Raw genomic sequence first — 19,374 nt, 5'->3', positions numbered from 1 at the left:
CTTTACGTCGCACAAACATACATGTGTCTTATGGGGGCGATGAGATAAGAAAGGGCTAGGAGTGGGAAGGAAGCGACCTTGGCCTTAATTAAGGTACATCTCCGGCATTTGCCTGGTGTGAAAATGGGAAACCACGGAAAACCATTTTCAGGGCTGCCGAAAGTGGGGTTCAAACCCACTATCTCCCGAATGCAAGTCTCGTAGCTGCACGCGCCTAACTGTACGGCTAAAGGTATCACAGTTATAATAATGAATCACGATACATAATTGAATTCATCAACTCTTGAGTGCGGGATTATCTTGTCCTCTTAAACAGATCGTCGCACCCTTATATGGTGCGCAGTATTAGTGAATGATATTACAAGTCCTTCGATTGCTGAAAATAACGAAGTATCTTAATATATAAATGAAATTACATCGATCCGTCTTCCAAAACGATATCACGTCCTAATTCATAAGCTTTCGCAAAATTATTCTCAGAGAGAAAATGTTTCATATCAAAATACTTTCCAGAAAATACACTGTTTGCGAAATGATATGCAAACTATAGCTTAATAGTTTAAAACGAGATGGTGTTTGTTTCTTTCTCGTTCAATCAAGCGTAAACAACTGGATCAATTGAGCTGAAGTGGATATATCTCAAACATTCAGTTCCAATACAAGCCTAGTATGATTTTGCAATAGTTTTCAGTTTAAAAAAATAGTGGTCATTAATGTGTAGGTACTTATTGAGCTTGCGCATGTCTTATCCACTAAACCAAAATAATGGGCAAACGGTTAATAATAGCACAAAATAACAAAACAGCGCATTTTACTTAAAATTGAGTTTCCTACATCAAAGGTGATAGGCTATAGACTAAAGGTCTGCATTCCCCGTTTTCGATCGGTCGAACGAAGGTAGTCGTGCAGTTAAATCCCGCTCCGCTAATGAGCGTGACGCGTCCGACCGCTTGGCGCTCGACAGTCTGAGCGAACGCACCACATTCGGTCTGACTGATACACATTCACTCCGACATTCGTCGCAAACCTGGAACGGGGGTCCAAAGACAAGGTGAAAGCAAGAACGGATGAAGAGCGAAGTGTGGAAATCCTTCCTACTAGTAACAACTGCGAATGGTCAACACGCAGGATATGTGCCATATAAATATTGTGCTTCCTTATTTACGTTTGCATCTACTACCTCACACATGAAAGCACACGTGTGTAAAGTTCGGTTGAATACAGTGCGTCCATCAAATACAGTACCGCATGAGATCAAACAAAACATTACACAGAAGTGCGTCAACATGTGTGCAACAGATCTCCGGTTGTTTCGGAAATAGGTCCCGACATCTATGTCAAAAACGAGTTAATATTGGCGCAGACTAAGGACGAAAAAACGTTACCAATATTCTTACTACAACAAGTTATTTATTAAAAGACTCATTTTCTCATAATGACCCCCTTGCATGCTGGAGAAATAACAGCACAAAATACCCAAGGCTTGCTCTGCTAGCGAATAAAATTTTGTCTCTTCCAGCCTCCAATGAGGCAAGTGAAAGAAACTTCAGTTCAGCCGGTAACTGTGTTAGTGACAAAAGGATTTATCATGCTAACCTCCTCTTCAGAGAAAAAACACACTCCACTGTTGCCCATGATCGTTAGCTTCCGTGTTATGTGAACGTTGTCCGGCAATCCACCTGGTCATCCGGTGGCCATAGTCAAGGTCTTACTGCGTCTCCCCGAATAAATTGGGCATGTACTTCAAACTGCTACACTTCCAGAGTTATGAGAGAGCGTCAACGATTTTTGAACGCCCTACATAAAAACCTTAATACCATGGTATGACATCATGAAAATAAGATGTCATTCATGTCGATCAACTATTCTAATCCGTGCATGGAATATCAGTGAAACGTGTGCAGAAATTCATGGGGAAGATAGCTTGGTCTTGGGCGATATGCTGAGTGAAAGTGAGCCCTATTCAACGGTACATGTAAGTTTAATCTCGGAAACTACTCAAAAAATACTTCGCTGCGAATATAATAGATACACATGAGTAAAAATACTCTGTAAGTAGTTTTGATATACGGATATAGTAAAAAAGGATAGCTACAAAAGAAAATGTATAATATTGTAGAAATGTATAAAGTATGAACCTTTATTTATTCAATCTCCATTATCAATCCATTGATGAGGCCATCGTTATCCTTCGAATCGTTATCACACATTTCTGGCACTAAACAAAATTCATGCGATCAGATAGTGGAGGCGCACTTTACCTAGTACATAGTCGCTTGTGCAGGCATGGCAACAGGTCAGAGCTCATACCCGTGTATTACTCAGGCAACTTTTAATGCTGAATTGGTTGACCTCGGCAATCTTCGAGATTCGTATTGGCAACCTTTGAAACACAACCTATGAATCGCTTACACATCGCCGTGAGACATCAGGCGTACACTTCACGTACTAGCATTGTTGTTGTTTACACAGCAAAAACTATAGAATTCATGCTAGGAACAAGATTCGCATCGAGAAATGTGATATAATGTGTGTGTGACATAGTTGTTCGCTTAAGATAATGAAGGTTTAGAAAATTCATATCGATCGATCATACTATCGATTCAATTCAGATTTCATTTCCATTTAGTTGGCAGTATTACCGGAACCGGGAGTGCTCCCTCCTTACTCCTCACCACTGTACAAGGAAGTATCACTATAAGCTGCGCGAGTAGGCTAAAACGTACGGCAGGGAAACCCCTAGCAAGTAGGCAGAACTGCAATATACTTGTAGACCACCTCTGATGCATAAACTCGTTGTGATGTCATACACACGAGTGCTGTAGCTGCACAGATTCCTACTGCTACATAATGAAGAAGAGAGGAATGTTCCAAATGGTCCATTATTTGGAACATACCCTTCTCCAGGAAAGACATATATTTGTTATCAGTAAAAGACAATCTCGAAACGGTCTCAACAGTGCAGTGTAAGGAAAATGAGGAAATCCCAAGCAAGCCTCAATTTGAAATTGCGCAAGAAAAATCACTACATTTAAACAAGCTTCTATGGAAGAAATTATCCAGTCTCTAGGTCTGTGATATGAGGCTTCTTCAATAGTTGTATCTAACGACATTCCCAACTTTTTCTGAAGCGCTTGTCTTCTCTCTGAGCTTACTGGATTATAATCTTACATTATGTTGAAGGGACAACTTCACCGAGCTCGATAGCTGCAGTCGCTTAAGTGCGGGCAGTATCCAGTAATCGGGAGATAGTGGGTTCGAGCCCCACTGTCGGCAGCCCTGAAGATGGTTTTCCGTGGTTTCCCATTTTCACACCAGGCAAATGCCGGGGCTGTACCTTAATTAAGGCCACGGCCGCTTCCTTCCACTTCCTAGGCCTTTCCTATCCCATCGTTGCCAAAGACCTATCTGTGTCGGTGCGACGTAAAACAAATAGAAGGGACAACTTCAGTGTATTCGTTAACTTAGAAATTGGTGATAGAGTCATGTAAGAAGACAACATTAAAATAATTAAATGAATTCATAAAAATAATAAACACAGGTTTAAAATAAACATTTACCACTAGGCCTATTTGTTTTAAACTTTATAAACCTAAATATGCATTCCTCTCGGAATGATACTTTCATGATATACGAATGATACATTCCTATGTTGGCCGGATGTAACCCAAATGTGAGCGATACGATATCATACCCTACATTCCCAGTTAGGCAAGATCTGTGCTAGTCGGCTGTGAGAGCGGGACTCGTTTGTGTCGGGACGGGCGTATTTAGCGCATGGCTCTTATTGCCGGGAGTGGCCGAGGTCATGTTCGGTTTGCCTATTGAAGATCTTTACGTTTACGTTCATGGGCGACCTGCGCATCAGGGTGTATGGAGATGATGATAATGATGATGATGATGATGATGATGATGATGATACAAAGTGAAACACGGTGTGGACACATAGTTACTGCTGTCGAATAACACCAAGGAGTCTGTTCAAGGCTTAACGTCTTCCACCTCCTTTTTAATCGCTGCGATTATGCTGTAGCATGTTCACAGGGATAGTTCTGATCTCTCAGAAATGAAATGTGTGAGGTAAAGAAAGGGCATAAGAGACGGGAAATTAAAGATACCCTAAATTCATCGATTTGTCTCTTGCAGACAAGAATAATCACAATCTTATAATGTCAATGTTTGAACAGAATAAGAATGAAAACTTTTACGCACCTCCATGAAAAAAGAGTGAAGGAAGGGCCGCTATAAGAAGATGGATGAAACGTCGAGCCTTGCGTTCACAACGTACGTTTTCGAGGTATGGGTACCCCAACATTACTGGGATTCGAGGGGTATAAGTGTCTTTTATGTTAATAATAATAATAATAATAATAATAATAATAATAATTGTTACCGTGTTTTAGCGGTAGTTATGCGTAAAAGAAGGTGCGGGCGTGAATGGGTTTCAAACTACGGAATCAAAGTTAATGTAAAAGTAATTTAAAATTTAACTAGGTTATATTTTCTTTTCAAAAACAAAGCAATAACAGACATGGCAGGTACAATGTAGCAAAACAAGGGGAGTTACAATATTTACAGGTTTTGGGCTTCACGCCCTGACTTCTGCGATCAGCTCAGTTTTACCACAAACACAAGTTTTAACAGAGGGGCAGAAAACCCCATTCATCCCTAGGAGCCCCTGGCTCCGAATTACACAGAAAAGCCTCCACGAGGCATATGACACTCCATTTCAAAAGAGCGATCCGCTCTTAAAATTTAAGCCTCTCAAAGGCCACACCAAACTCTACCTTCAAGCTGTCCTCTAAGGACGTATTCACAGGGGTAAAATACCCAACCTACTGAGGTCTATTACATGAAAAGGAGGTTGATTACATGACCTCTAAAATAACAATTTGAGAGGAGGCTAACCGCACTCCTGATACACATTGATTTTTTAAAACCTACTTTGGCTCTGGGCCGCTAACGCAAGGGCTAATCCCATACTACAGAGGTGACTTAGAGAAGAACACTTTACATTACATAAACGAAGAATAGTTTGAGAAAATAAGTTCACCTCAAAACAAATGTGAGTGGGAGCTCGAGAGGGTTAGCACTCTCTATCCCAATATGTAGCTTTACAAGAAAAAGATGAAAAGAGTAATTACATTTTAGGAAAAGGTTACATGATGGAAATGCTTCGAACCCGCCGCGAGTGTTAAACTGCCGACCTAGCAAGAAAAGAAGTTATTAATAGACCATTACCTGGTGTTGAACGGCTGAAGAAGAAAGAGGCGCTTCCCGCCTCCTGCTATGTACTTAATACACTGAAAGATGGAACAGAAGTGGCCCGGAGACCCCAAAATCAGCAGTTTATATCCTCTCGCGGAAGATTCTAGGCGTTAGGGGAAAGAAAACACCCTCCCACAAAATCTTTATTGGTTCGGGAAAAGAAACCCCTACATAGAGGAAGAAGAAACACATTATTGGTGGAAAATTAATTAAAGAAATTCGGGATTGGCTAGATCCAAAATAAGGGGAAAAAGAGGGGTATACAGCCAACTTAAACCATGACAGAAAGAAATTTAACAAAGAACAAACTCTTGAAATAAAAATTTCTCCAACAAAATAGTTCTTTAACTCCGCACTAGGTCGCACTATTGTTGATCTTCAGTAGTGTCCTCTAGAAGAGAAAGTTCACACTTCTTACTTCAAGCGAAACAAAAACACATCAAAAGTGACACAGTTCAAAAACTCAAAATTTTCCACGTGGTGACATCTTCTGAGAAAGTAGAGAATTAATAGAATAGATAAAGTTCAACCTTCCTCCAGAAGAGGAGTTTCAACTGGCGCAACTTTTAAATAAACAGAGTAGAGGTGTACCGCCCGGTACAGACCTCCCCCCCCAAAAGTTCCTCCAAGGGGTAACACAGAAGAACATAAGCTTTGTTTCCAAAATAAGGTCCAAGTTTTGATGTTGATATTAAGATTAATTGCGGAAGCATTTATAAGATTTTAGTAATTTGGTTGGTTGCAATTTCAAAATTTTGTTGTTGCCGGTGCAGTAAAGTTTTTCTGTTGTAGTAGTTGAATTTCTGAAGATAAACCTTTAATGCTTAAAAGTGAAGAAAAGTTTTGCAATGTTCACCAAATATTGTTGTTAAATTCCCAAATGTAATTATTGCTTATGGTGACTGTCCATGTAGTTGATGTAGATTGAGTCGGATGGCCAGACCGGCCGTTGCAGCTTGCGTCCAAAGGAGGCCGCTCGGACCCCTCAAGTACCCTGAGATACCGCTCGCCCGCACTATGAGGGGAGCAGAGGTGTTGAAGTACGCCGCGCCCGCGGTGAACAGATACAGGCAGCGGGCATGTAGCAGGTCGTGCGCCGCACATCAGCCTTGGCCGGGAGGTGAGCTCCGGCTCGCCGTGCACATGTCGTCCTCGCTGGAGAGGAGGGGGCCCATCCCCCTCCCCAGTCGCTGCACGGCGCTGCGCGGCTGCGGGGGCGCTGAAACATTAAAGCTAGGCGGCAGAATTGTGTTGGACAATCATTTTCTTTGAGGGTACAGGCTTGTAGAGAGAGTGAGGGGCCAGCGGCGTGCAGATATCCATGGCATTTACTATTATGAAGCCACAGTGTAAGGTGGAGCAGGAGACGGGAGCGTGGTAATGGCCGTGGCAAGAACAGGATGGCAGTTTAATGGGTCGGGGCAGGTTTCACAAACGTGCTTACATCTAAAACCAAAATATTACAGAAGGGGCAGAATGCCTTAAAAGTGAAACTCAAAAAAAAGAAAAAATATAACCTTCATATCCTTTCAAAATACTATGGAGCAAGTTAACACAGAAATTACACCGGTTTCACCTGGGACAGGTGAACTCTAAATATCCTCTCGGTGGCTGGATTACTTAGCAATAAGGTAACCGGCGTAAGAAAATCGAGAATGATACAAGGCCCATGAAATCTGGGGGCAAGCTTGCCCGCGGGAACAAAATTTTTGACCATAACCTGGTCACCTACCTTCAAAGTGGTGGGTCTCCGTCCACGATCATACCTTTCCCTAACCTTTTCATGAGATACTTTAAGATTAGCTTTAGCCTTCTTCCAAAGATCTTTAATGTTGTCCGGATCTATTGTCTCGGGCAGAATGTCATTCAGAGACCAGAGGTTAGAGAGCGGCGAGTTGGGAACAAACTTGAACATTAAAGAAGCTGGAGTAAATTTGTGTGATTCATGAACCGCCGAATTCAAAGCAAAAGCTAACCAATGCAGGGACGTGTCCCACCTAGAATGATCTTCATGATGATAGGCAATAAGTGCGGACCTGAGATTACGGTTAACCCGTTCAGCCAGAGATGGTTGAGGGTAATAAGCAGATGTAGTTACATGAGAGATGGACAAGTCAAAACAGAATTTACGAAACAGATTTGATGTAAAAGCTTTAGCATTATCAGATACAATGTATTGGCACGGACCAAAAGAAGCAAAAATAGAATTTAGGCAAGTAATGGTGGACTGAGCGGTAGCCAGCTTAGTCGGAAATAACCAGGAAAATCTTGTAAAACCATCTACACACACAAAGATGAACTTGTTGGCATTACCCTTTGACTGGGGGAAGGGTCCCACATAATCGATATACAGGCGTTCCATGGGGCGCGACGCTTGATGAGAGGACAAAAGGCCTACTTTAGTGGACATGGTGGGTTTACTGATCAAACAAGATTTACAAGCTTTTACAAGTTCCCGAATTTCACCGTCCATACCTTTCCATATGAACATTTCACGAATCTTTTCACGAGTTTTAAAGATTCCAAGATGCCCCCCCAATGGGGTCTCATGATAGTATTTGAAGATCATAGGTACAAGAACCGCTGGAACAACAACTTTCATCAACTTATCATGCCTCGAAGGGCAACATAGAACACCATTCCTCAGAACATAAGGGACAGCATGTTCCCCAGAAGAAAGGGTTTCCATTATCGGAGCCAGCGTCGGATCTTCACGTTGGTATTTCTCAATATCCCTAAAAAGCATGGGAGCATCTGTTAAGATGGCATTAACACCAGATAGTATGGACTCGGAAGGTGATGAACTGTCGACCGGTTCGTGGGTCTCTACGTCGTTATGAAACATACGGCTGAGTCCATCGGCAACAACATTTTCAGTACCTCTGATATGCCGTACATCGAATTGGAAGGCAGAAATACGGATGGCCCAACGGGCTATACGACCTGTACGACGCGGCCTACCTAAGACCCAGCTTAAGGCTTGATTATCTGTCTCCAGATCGAATTTGACGTGTTCCAGATAGAGACGGAACTTTTCTAAGGCGAATAAGACTGCCAAACCTTCAAGCTCATATATGGAGTACTTTGCTTCTTGAGCTGACAATGTCCTAGACGCATAGGCGATGGGTCGCCTCCCTAGTTCAGTCTCTTGAAGAAGAACTGCAGCTACTGCTGACGACGATGCGTCGGTTTGGACGATGAATTTCTTCGAGAAATCAGGCATAGCAAGTACAGGGGCATTACAGAGAGCTAATTTCAGATCTTCAAAAGCGGCTTGTTGAGAAGGTCCCCACTCGAATTTGATGCCTTTCCTACGAAGAAGGTTTAAGGGCGCTGCTCTATTAGCAAAATTAGGAATGAACTTCCTGAAGAAATTCACCATGCCAATGAACCTGGCGATACCTTTAATGTCCTTGGGAGGTTTAAAATCACGGATGGCCTGTGTTCTAGAATGATCGACTGCTACACCATCGGGTGACACAATATGCCCTAGGAATGACATAGAGGGCTTAGCAAAGGCAACCTTGGACAACTTAACAGTTAACCCAGCCTTACGAAGGCGATCGAGAACTTCTCGCAGATGATCTAGATGTTCTTCAAAGGTCTCTGAAAATACGACGACATCATCTAAGTAGTGATATAAGTACTCAAATTTGATGTCGGAAAAGACCCTATCTAGTAGCCTAGTGAGCACAGCTGCCCCCGTGGGGAGCCCGAAAGGCACGCGGTTGTATTCGTATAAATTCCAGTCCGTGGCAAAAGCTGTAAGATGTTTAGACTCTTCGGCAAGGGGAATTTGATTATAGGCCTGATTCAAGTCCAAGATGGTGAAGAACTTGGCCTTACGAAACCATGAAAAGCAAGAATGAAGGTCGGGAAGGGGCACAGATTGCAACACCACCTTCCGATTGAGAGCCCTGTAATCAATGACAGGCCTGAAGCCTCCTTGGGGTTTCGGGACTAGAAAAATAGGCGAAGAATACGCTGACTTAGAGGGCCTAATAATACCATCCTTCAACATCTGATCGATGATTTCTTTCAGAGCCTTCATTTTAGGTGGAGATAGCCTATACGGTGGAAAGCGAACAGGAATCGAATCCGTGACCTCAATTTTGTATTCAATAAGGTCAGTAACACCAAGAGTATCAGAGAACACCTCGGGAAACGACTGACACAATTTGCGAATACTATCAGCCTGCTCCTCAGGTAGATGTCTAAGGTCTAACAACATCTCATCCTGGGTAGGCGAAATAGATGAACATGATGCAGAATTACACTTTAATAGAGGGATTTTACAATTAGAGGCAAATTTGAATGTGCACGACTTACTCTGAAGATCGAGCACCAGACCAGTGTGAGACATGAAGTCCGTTCCCAGTATGATGGGGCAAGACAAATGCTTGGCCACAAACAATTTGATTTTCCATGTAAATTTAAAAACACGAATTTTGACATGTAAGGAACCTAGAATTTCTAATGGAGATGAATTAGCCGAAACATATTTAACAGGAGATGAGTCATAGTCAGGGAGTTTACAAACAGATTTCAATTTAGAATACCAATCAGCCGAAATAATGGAACAAACGCTGCCTGAATCTAAGAGAGCTGTTATAGGCTCGTTATTCAACTCAATCCTAAGAAAAGGAACCGGTGCGGGGGTATCCGCCGCAATCCTAAGACACTCTCTGGGGCATTCAAAAAAAGAATTTGAAGATTGCTCATTCCCTGAATTCTCGACCCTTTTGCCCGGGGCTGAGCCTTGGAAAGCAGAATTAGTCGACTCAGCCGAAGCCGCTAGTCACTTTTTATTATTGGCATGGGTGGAATTTGCACCAGAGCAGGAGGGGGTGCTATTTGAGTTTGGGCAATTCTTGGCGATATGTGAGAAAGCCCCACATTTAAAGCAGCCTTGTGATGAACCAGCTCCATTCCTAGTCCCACTTGGCTTGATCAGTGGACACTTGTTGCGCAGATGGTCAGGCGACCCGCAAGCATAACATTTACGGAGATTGACTGGTCGGCGAGGTGGAGGCCGAGTGTTACTAAAGGAAGGCGGGGGTTCTTTCGCGACACGCAAAGAATCGGCGTATCTAACTCCTTCCGCTGAGACGGCCAATGCTTCAAGTTCAGAGAAGGTTTGCGGACACGCCGCGAAACACAAATATGACCTGTAGGATGGCGAAATACCTTCTACAATAGCCTGCACAATCTGATCTTCAGGAAAGTGCAGAGCAAACACCCTAGTGTAGAATTTGATATCTTGAATGAAATCAGCCAAGTTTTCATCCAAGCGCTGTACCCGATAATAGTATTTCTGAATAAGGGAGGACCTGGCCCTAGCCGGGATGAAGTTAGCTAGCAAATGGGCATGGAAATCCTCAATAGAAGATTGCTCAGCGATGGCTCTAACTATTTTGTCAGATAGAACACCAATAGCATAAGGATAGATAATTTGCAAAATTTGACATGGGGAAAGAGAAAACACAAGGGCATGATCCTGAAATTCCACTAGAAATCTTAAAAATGAAATTACGTCACTGGTGGTGTTGACGGAAAACTTAGAGATACCTCTAAGCAACATTGCCAAAGGATGAGGTAAGCTGCTGAACCCAGGTGACATAGTCGTTAAAGGTTTCAAGGGCAAAGAAGTTAATTCAGAGCGGATGTTACTCAATGACGCACGGCGTTCAGATTCGTTGTTCGATGGGGCAGAGATAGTTTGAGCAGCAACGGTTATCCTATTGACTTCTCCCTGAGGAGGCTCTTCCTCGTTACCTACATTCACCGTGGCGGGTTGATCAGTTTTGGGAGGAGCTTCGCCGGTTAGCAATTGAGTGACCTTATTAGACAATTCAGAAATAGTTTCAAGGAGCGTATTAGCGTCCTTCCTCTGAACGTCATTCACCTTTAGAGACAACAGATCATTAACTCTATTTGCAAAGTGATACAGCCTGCCTTGCACACGCTTAATTTGGTTAGGAGACGGATCATTTTCATCAAAAAAGCTGACTACAGATGCTAGCCCAGTAATATTCTCGACGATCGTGGAAAGAGAGTCATCAATTTCTTTCTCTCCCAAATTGGGGATGGAAATGGGCAAATCAAGGGACTCTCTAAGCTTGTTAGTGTCTATTGCAACCGTGCCTCCAGATTGAACGTTTCTGATAGTTAACTCGTATATCAACTCCTCTTTGCGCAAATAGTTAAGGAGGAGAACATCGCGAGGGCCGGGCATGATGACAGAACAATTTTGAAAAACTCAAAAAATTCCAGCAACTGAGACAATTGTTAGAGTTCGAATCAAAGCAATGTTTAGCCGTCAAAAGGGGCTAAATTGAGACCCATTCAACCACGCTCTGCTACCACTTGTTACCGTGTTTTAGCGGTAGTTATGCGTAAAAGAAGGTGCGGGCGTGAATGGGTTTCAAACTACGGAATCAAAGTTAATGTAAAAGTAATTTAAAATTTAACTAGGTTATATTTTCTTTTCAAAAACAAAGCAATAACAGACATGGCAGGTACAATGTAGCAAAACAAGGGGAGTTACAATATTTACAGGTTTTGGGCTTCACGCCCTGACTTCTGCGATCAGCTCAGTTTTACCACAAACACAAGTTTTAACAGAGGGGCAGAAAACCCCATTCATCCCTAGGAGCCCCTGGCTCCGAATTACACAGAAAAGCCTCCACGAGGCATATGACACTCCATTTCAAAAGAGCGATCCGCTCTTAAAATTTAAGCCTCTCAAAGGCCACACCAAACTCTACCTTCAAGCTGTCCTCTAAGGACGTATTCACAGGGGTAAAATACCCAACCTACTGAGGTCTATTACATGAAAAGGAGGTTGATTACATGACCTCTAAAATAACAATTTGAGAGGAGGCTAACCGCACTCCTGATACACATTGATTTTTTAAAACCTACTTTGGCTCTGGGCCGCTAACGCAAGGGCTAATCCCATACTACAGAGGTGACTTAGAGAAGAACACTTTACATTACATAAACGAAGAATAGTTTGAGAAAATAAGTTCACCTCAAAACAAATGTGAGTGGGAGCTCGAGAGGGTTAGCACTCTCTATCCCAATATGTAGCTTTACAAGAAAAAGATGAAAAGAGTAATTACATTTTAGGAAAAGGTTACATGATGGAAATGCTTCGAACCCGCCGCGAGTGTTAAACTGCCGACCTAGCAAGAAAAGAAGTTATTAATAGACCATTACCTGGTGTTGAACGGCTGAAGAAGAAAGAGGCGCTTCCCGCCTCCTGCTATGTACTTAATACACTGAAAGATGGAACAGAAGTGGCCCGGAGACCCCAAAATCAGCAGTTTATATCCTCTCGCGGAAGATTCTAGGCGTTAGGGGAAAGAAAACACCCTCCCACAAAATCTTTATTGGTTCGGGAAAAGAAACCCCTACATAGAGGAAGAAGAAACACATTATTGGTGGAAAATTAATTAAAGAAATTCGGGATTGGCTAGATCCAAAATAAGGGGAAAAAGAGGGGTATACAGCCAACTTAAACCATGACAGAAAGAAATTTAACAAAGAACAAACTCTTGAAATAAAAATTTCTCCAACAAAATAGTTCTTTAACTCCGCACTAGGTCGCACTATTGTTGATCTTCAGTAGTGTCCTCTAGAAGAGAAAGTTCACACTTCTTACTTCAAGCGAAACAAAAACACATCAAAAGTGACACAGTTCAAAAACTCAAAATTTTCCACGTGGTGACATCTTCTGAGAAAGTAGAGAATTAATAGAATAGATAAAGTTCAACCTTCCTCCAGAAGAGGAGTTTCAACTGGCGCAACTTTTAAATAAACAGAGTAGAGGTGTACCGCCCGGTACAATAATAATAATACTAAAATGAAATGGAAATTAAATGAAATGGCGTATGGCTTTTAGTGCCGGGAGTGTCCGAGGACAAGTTCGGCTCGCCAGATGCAGGTATTTTGATTTGACACCCGTAGGCGACTTGCGCGTCGTGATGAAGATGAAATGATGATGAAGACGACACATACACCCAGCCTCGTGCCAGCGAAATTAACCAATTAAGGTTAAAATTTCCGACCCTGCCGGGAATCGAACCCGGCACCCCTGTGACCAAAGGCGAGCACGCTAATCATTTAGCCATGCAGCCGGATATAATAATAATAATAATAATAATAATAATAATAATAATAATAATAATAATAATAATAATAATAATACTTGTTTTCAGTCGTTTACTTGTATTATTTTGGGAGACGCCGAGGTGCCGTAATTTTGTCCAACATGAGTTATTTTACGTGCTAGTAAATACGCCGTATCTAAGCACCTTAAAATATCACCGGAATGAGCCGGGATGAAACCCGCGAACTTATGGTCAGAGGCCAGCCCTCTTCCGTTTGAGCCACTCATCCCAGCGCTTCATGTTTTCCTCTACAGTTCTTGATCTACCGCAATTAGAAAACATCGTACTTCGAATGGTATTCCTCTTCCTCCTTTGTGACAGTAACATTACACTTCAGGAGTTGTTTTGACCTAAAGATTGATCGACGAAGAAATAGGAGACCGTTCCCTAGGCTAGATAGATCCAATATCCCACTAAGAAAAAAAAAAAAAGGGAAAGAAAAGACTACTGTGTGACAGTAGCCCATATGGTAATGTGCTATGTTAGCCCGGGTGTCAAGAACAGCGACTATCATTGCCTGAAAGCACCGAGCCGGTTAGATGTCAACAGGACCCGACCGCGCTTTCGACATTTAAATGAGATCTGAGAACATTGATGTTTGTCAGGCCTGTTGACTTACGCGACGAGCTCAAAGCCAGATATTGCATTTTAGAAGCAGCCAAGGAAGAAAATTGCAGAAAGGTGTTTGCCACTCTAGATTAAAACTTCTTTACAACCCTTCCTTCGAGGATGATACGAACTCGAACTGTCACAATAGTCAGGACAATAGTCGCTAGGAAAGCATTATGCCCATTTCTCTGATTATCTCCAGGCCGCAAGAAAGCTAGTTTGCAGTTTTACGTGGCTGCTGAAATCGTGAAATCCGAACTTCAAAGACCAATTTTTCATTGAGAAAAACCGACGTGTATTGGTTGGGTTTCGAACTACGGCCTCCTTGGCAAGAAGCCCGTGATGATATCACTCAGGTCTCAAGAAGTCAAACATTTGTAGCCAAAGATTACATAAGGATTAAAACAAAACCTATGTAATATATGGATGGAACTGTTTACTATGAGTACTTTTTTATAGACACTGTTTTCATGGGGAACTGGGATCAGCATGAAACGTTGGCAGTGCACTGCTTATATGGACGAACACCTTTCCACTCATGCAGTACAGTGTTGCGGGATAAGAGCGGCATGGCTTGGAAGTGTGTGTAATAGACTATTAATACGTATGCTGAGTACTCAGTCCGAAGGTTGGTTAGTTGGAACCTCAAAAGATCCACCATCTGCTGTCATAAGTAGTCTAGGTGTCACTGAAGAGGTGTACAGGGCGAATGCTTTCCTCGCCGAGCCTGGAGGTGCTGTTACATATCTGTCTGCCAAGTCCACTGAAATGCATACGCCAAGCGACCCTATAAGCAACAGTTTCACACCATTCATCACAGACAGTGGCTGCTTTAGGAATGACATTACTGTTGCCATTGATGCTTTCACGGCCCGTATTTATAGACATGATATAGCCTTTTGGGCTTACGCTGTGTCAAGAAAATAAGGTGAAAGTCTTACGGAAAATAATGTGTAGGAAGAGCACTGTGGGATATGAGGTATTGCTCGCACACCGTCGTACTGTCTCACCACGGGCAGGCTTCGAAGAGTGAAGGATCATATTGTACACGAGGTCGAGATAAGTTAAAAGATCGTCAAGACGGCATAGTCAATTGCGAACAGGTGACATTTTATTAACTGCAACCACTGTCAAAAATAAACACATGTGGAACTTTAATGCCTGCCTTTAGTACAATAACGAAATAAAATTTTCCTTCACGCTTTCATATTTGTAAGCTTCGGACTTGCAAGGTAATAACAGAATATACTGGTAATAAGTTTCGATGTTATTCGCCGATTTTTAAATTGCTTAGTCAATTATATCATTTATTTCCCTGTCCGAATCAAATAACATTTTGCCAGTGAGTAGCAACAGTTATGGCTTTAGTGTACCCATACGGTCTTCTTTTGAACATTTATCCTTCATCAAGGGACAGACCAGCACGTGATCTGGCTTTTGTGTGATAGCGCAGTCGCAAAGATCATCGTGGTTGTTGATCATCTTCCTCTTCAGGTTGATACTGCAGCGTGAAACTCCCGTCTTTGGCCTGTTCAACGATTTCCAAATTTCATATAGCAACAGGTAGGGACCCTCCTCGGAGGCAGCCCTACCCAGGGAGTGGCGCCCCTGCCAATGTGAGTCCCAGAGCACACTGACCCGGTGTGTATTATATGGTAAAGGTCCCAGCTCAGGGTTACGAGTGAAGACCTCAACGACATCTATGGCGGAGAAGATGGACTTCGGTACGGTATAGATGGCGGAAGTGGTAGCCAATACTCGGGATTAATAGAGTATGACACCGGGTAACCACCGGTATAAGTGGTTCACCTCTTCCAAGTGCCAACGGCCTCTTCGAGGGCGGATGAGCGGAAAGAGGGCAGGGCACCCTGATGTCCTTGGAGTAAGAAATTACTTCTTAAGGCGGATGAACCTAATTGTAGGTCAACGGCATAGGATGTGGAAGGCAACGGAAAACCCCCACATTAAAGATCCTTGTGATATCCCAAGAATAGAAAGCATGATGATGTCTTTGAACGTAAAATATTCCGGAATAGCCCCCTATTCGGATCTCCGGAGGGGGATACAGGAGAAGGCAAAGAGCAAATGCTACAAAGTAGGTACAAGGAACGTGAGATCCTTGAAAAAGTGTGGTAAGCTGGAGAATGTAAAGAACGAAATGAAGCGACTAGGAATGGATGTTTTGGGTATGAGTGAGGTAAGATGGCCAGATAGCGGAGATCTATGGAGCGGAGATTTCAGAGTTTTGTACTCTGGCTGTTCAGACGGAAAAGGTGGTGTTGGATTTATACTGACAAAGCAGTTAGGACAGCAAGTGTCAGGTATTTGGGCATATAATGAAAGAATACTGCTCATAAAATTAAAGACATAACCTAGAGATACAGCTCTAATCCAGGTGTACATGCCCACCTCTACATACACAGATGACGAAGTGGAGGAAGTGTACGAACAACTGGAAGAAGTGTTACTAAAGGTCCAGGATGAAGAAAATCTCATCAACCTCGGACATATGAACGCAGTTGTTGGAGAGGGCAGAGAAGATAATACGGTGGGCGGTTATGGTCTTGGTTCCAGAAACAAAAGGGGAGAAAGGCTCATCGAATTTTGTCGAAGTCACTCCCTTGTAATTACAAATACTCTCTTCGAACAGCCAAAAAGGAGAAGATATACATAGATAATGCCTGGAAATGATAGTAGATATCAAACAGACTATATAATAGCTAGAGAACGGTATCAAAATCAAGTAAAAGCTATCCTGGGGCTGATATTGACTCCGATCATAACCCCGTGGTAATGACAGGTCAACTGAAACTTAAGAAAAGAAGAATAGAAAGACGCCCCCAAAATGGAATTTGAGTAAGTTAAAGAAAGACAGCGAGGCTATCAAAATGTTCAAAGAAGAAACTAATAACAAAATTAATACTGAAGTGCTGGCTGCTCAAGAAAAATGGGAAGAAGTCAAGAAACAAATAACTGATGTAGCAGAAGATTATTTTGGAAAAGAAGAGAGGAGAATCTATAAGCTATGGGTTACACCCCACATTTTGGAACTAATGAACGCGCGCCAGATGGCCAAAAGGAAAGGAAATCATGAAGAATACAAGAAAATAAGAAATAAAATCCATCGAGAAACTAAAAAAGCAAAGGGAGAGTGAATCGAAGCACAATGTAAACAGATAGATGAAAATATAACCAAAGGTAACACCGAAAAAGCTTTTTCAGAAGTCCGGAGGCAGTTCCAAAGAAAGATAAAGCCCTTGAGTACAATAAAATGAAGCAACGGAGATGTGATAATAGAGCAGGATAAGATAGCTGGAAAGAATATGTAGAAGGCCTGTATGAAGGACAAATAGATGGCGATGTAATAGAAAATGACAGTGAGATAGAACAAGATGATCTGGGACCATGTATACTTAGAGAGGAATTTGATAAAACTTTGAATGAGCTAAAACAAAGGAAAGCTCCTCGAGTAGACTCAATTCCAGGTGAAATACTAAAAGCTCTAGGAGATAAGGCAAAATATTCCTTATATCAACTAGTAAATGATATATATACTAGCGGAGAAATACCGGAAGATTTTGAGAAAACTCTATTGATACCTATCCCAAAAAGTAATCATGCAAAAGAGATGTCAAGATTATAGAACGTTAAGCCTGGTAACACATGCCTCCAAAATTATTACAAGAATTGTTTACCATCGTATGGAGAAAAGAATAGAAGAACATCTCTCGGAGGATCAATTCGTGTTTAGAAGAAACAGAGGAACAAGAGAAGCAATTCTGAGCCTTAGGACAATTATTGAACAAGCCCTAAGAATCAATAAGAACATCCTAATTGCTTTCATTGATATAGAGAAAAGCGTTTGATAATGTTAACTGGAATATTATGTTTAAAGCCCTTAGAAGTCTGAAAATGGACTACAGAGATCGGAAAATCATCTATCAGCTGTACAAGAACCAGACAGCGCTTATAGGAATGTAGCAAATCAACGCGAAAATGAGAAAAGGAGTAAGGCAAGGATGTGGTCTGTCACCTCTATTATTCAATGTGTGTTTAGAAGAAGCAATGAAAGAGTTTTCAGCCACCTCCACCCATGGAATAAAACTAAATGGCCAACTACACCAAACAATACGTTTCGCAGATATTGACCTCATAGCTGAAACTGAGAAAGAGATAGAGACCTCACTAAAGAAATTGAATGATCTACTAATACTAAAATGTAACATGAATGTTAACAAAACAAAAACCAAGATAATGAAATGTACTCCAGATGGTAAACCAGGATGTTAATATTTGGTTGGAAGGAGAAAAATTGACTCAAGTAAATCAGTTCAGTTATTTGGGAAGCATCATTACGTCTGATGGGAGGTGTGAAAAGGACGTCCGTTCTCGAATAGCCCAGGCTAAAGAAGCATTCAATAAAAAAGAAGCCTATTGACCTCCAAGGCAATATCCCTACCAGTAAGAAAGAATTTCATTAAGAGCTTCATTTGGAGCATTGCGACCTATGGCTCTAAAACCTGGACTCTATTAAAGGCTGATAAGAAGAGAATAAATGCATTTGAAATGTGGTGCTGGCGTCGAATGTTACGAATTCCCTGGATTCACATGCTAACAAATGAAGATGTTCTCAAGAGAGCTGAAGAAACCATCAGTCTAGACAAAAAGATCGCGAAAAGAAGATGTAGTTAGATAGGTCATTTACTCCGGCATTCATCATGGTGCACCACACTGCTTGAAAGGAAACTGGAAGGAAAGACTTGAAGAGGACGACCATGAGCAGGGTTCCTCGATGGCATTAAAGGGCGACATCCATACCAACTAATCAAGCAGCTGGCTCAGGATAGAAAGTCGTTGGACGAGGACAGTCATGCTACCCACCAACCATCAGGTTGAGGAGAAAGAGAGAGAGATATAGCAAGCTGTGACCTGGTGCCATTTTCTCTGAGAGAGGGATAGTTGGGTAATTAACTTCTGCCTTCCATACGTTCACATAGGCAGCTTCTCGTGAATCTTTGAGGGCTACTACTCCCCCCATAAAGCTGCTCTGGGACTTAAGTCTCTGCCGGGCTGGCTGATCGCCAAAAAGTGGATGTCTTGAGTCAGTTTCGTTCCGTTTTTTCTCAAATACCGCACCTGCCATTCTTCGGATTTGACGTGGAGAAATTTCAATAAGAGCGATGATGGTCAAGGATATCCAAGACACAGTCTGGAAGTCTCATTCTGAGCTATATCCTCCACTTTAATTGTGAAGAATAAAGCCAGACGTGTGCTGCTGTTTATTCAGCAGTTGAAAAACACAGTCCATGGGCTGAAGTTCTGA

This window comes from Anabrus simplex, chromosome 1, assembly GCF_040414725.1.
Source record: "Anabrus simplex isolate iqAnaSimp1 chromosome 1, ASM4041472v1, whole genome shotgun sequence".
NCBI classification, from domain to species: Eukaryota; Metazoa; Arthropoda; class Insecta; order Orthoptera; family Tettigoniidae; genus Anabrus; species Anabrus simplex.
The sequence above is the reverse complement of the archived record's forward strand: the minus strand, read 5'-3'. Positions refer to the sequence as shown.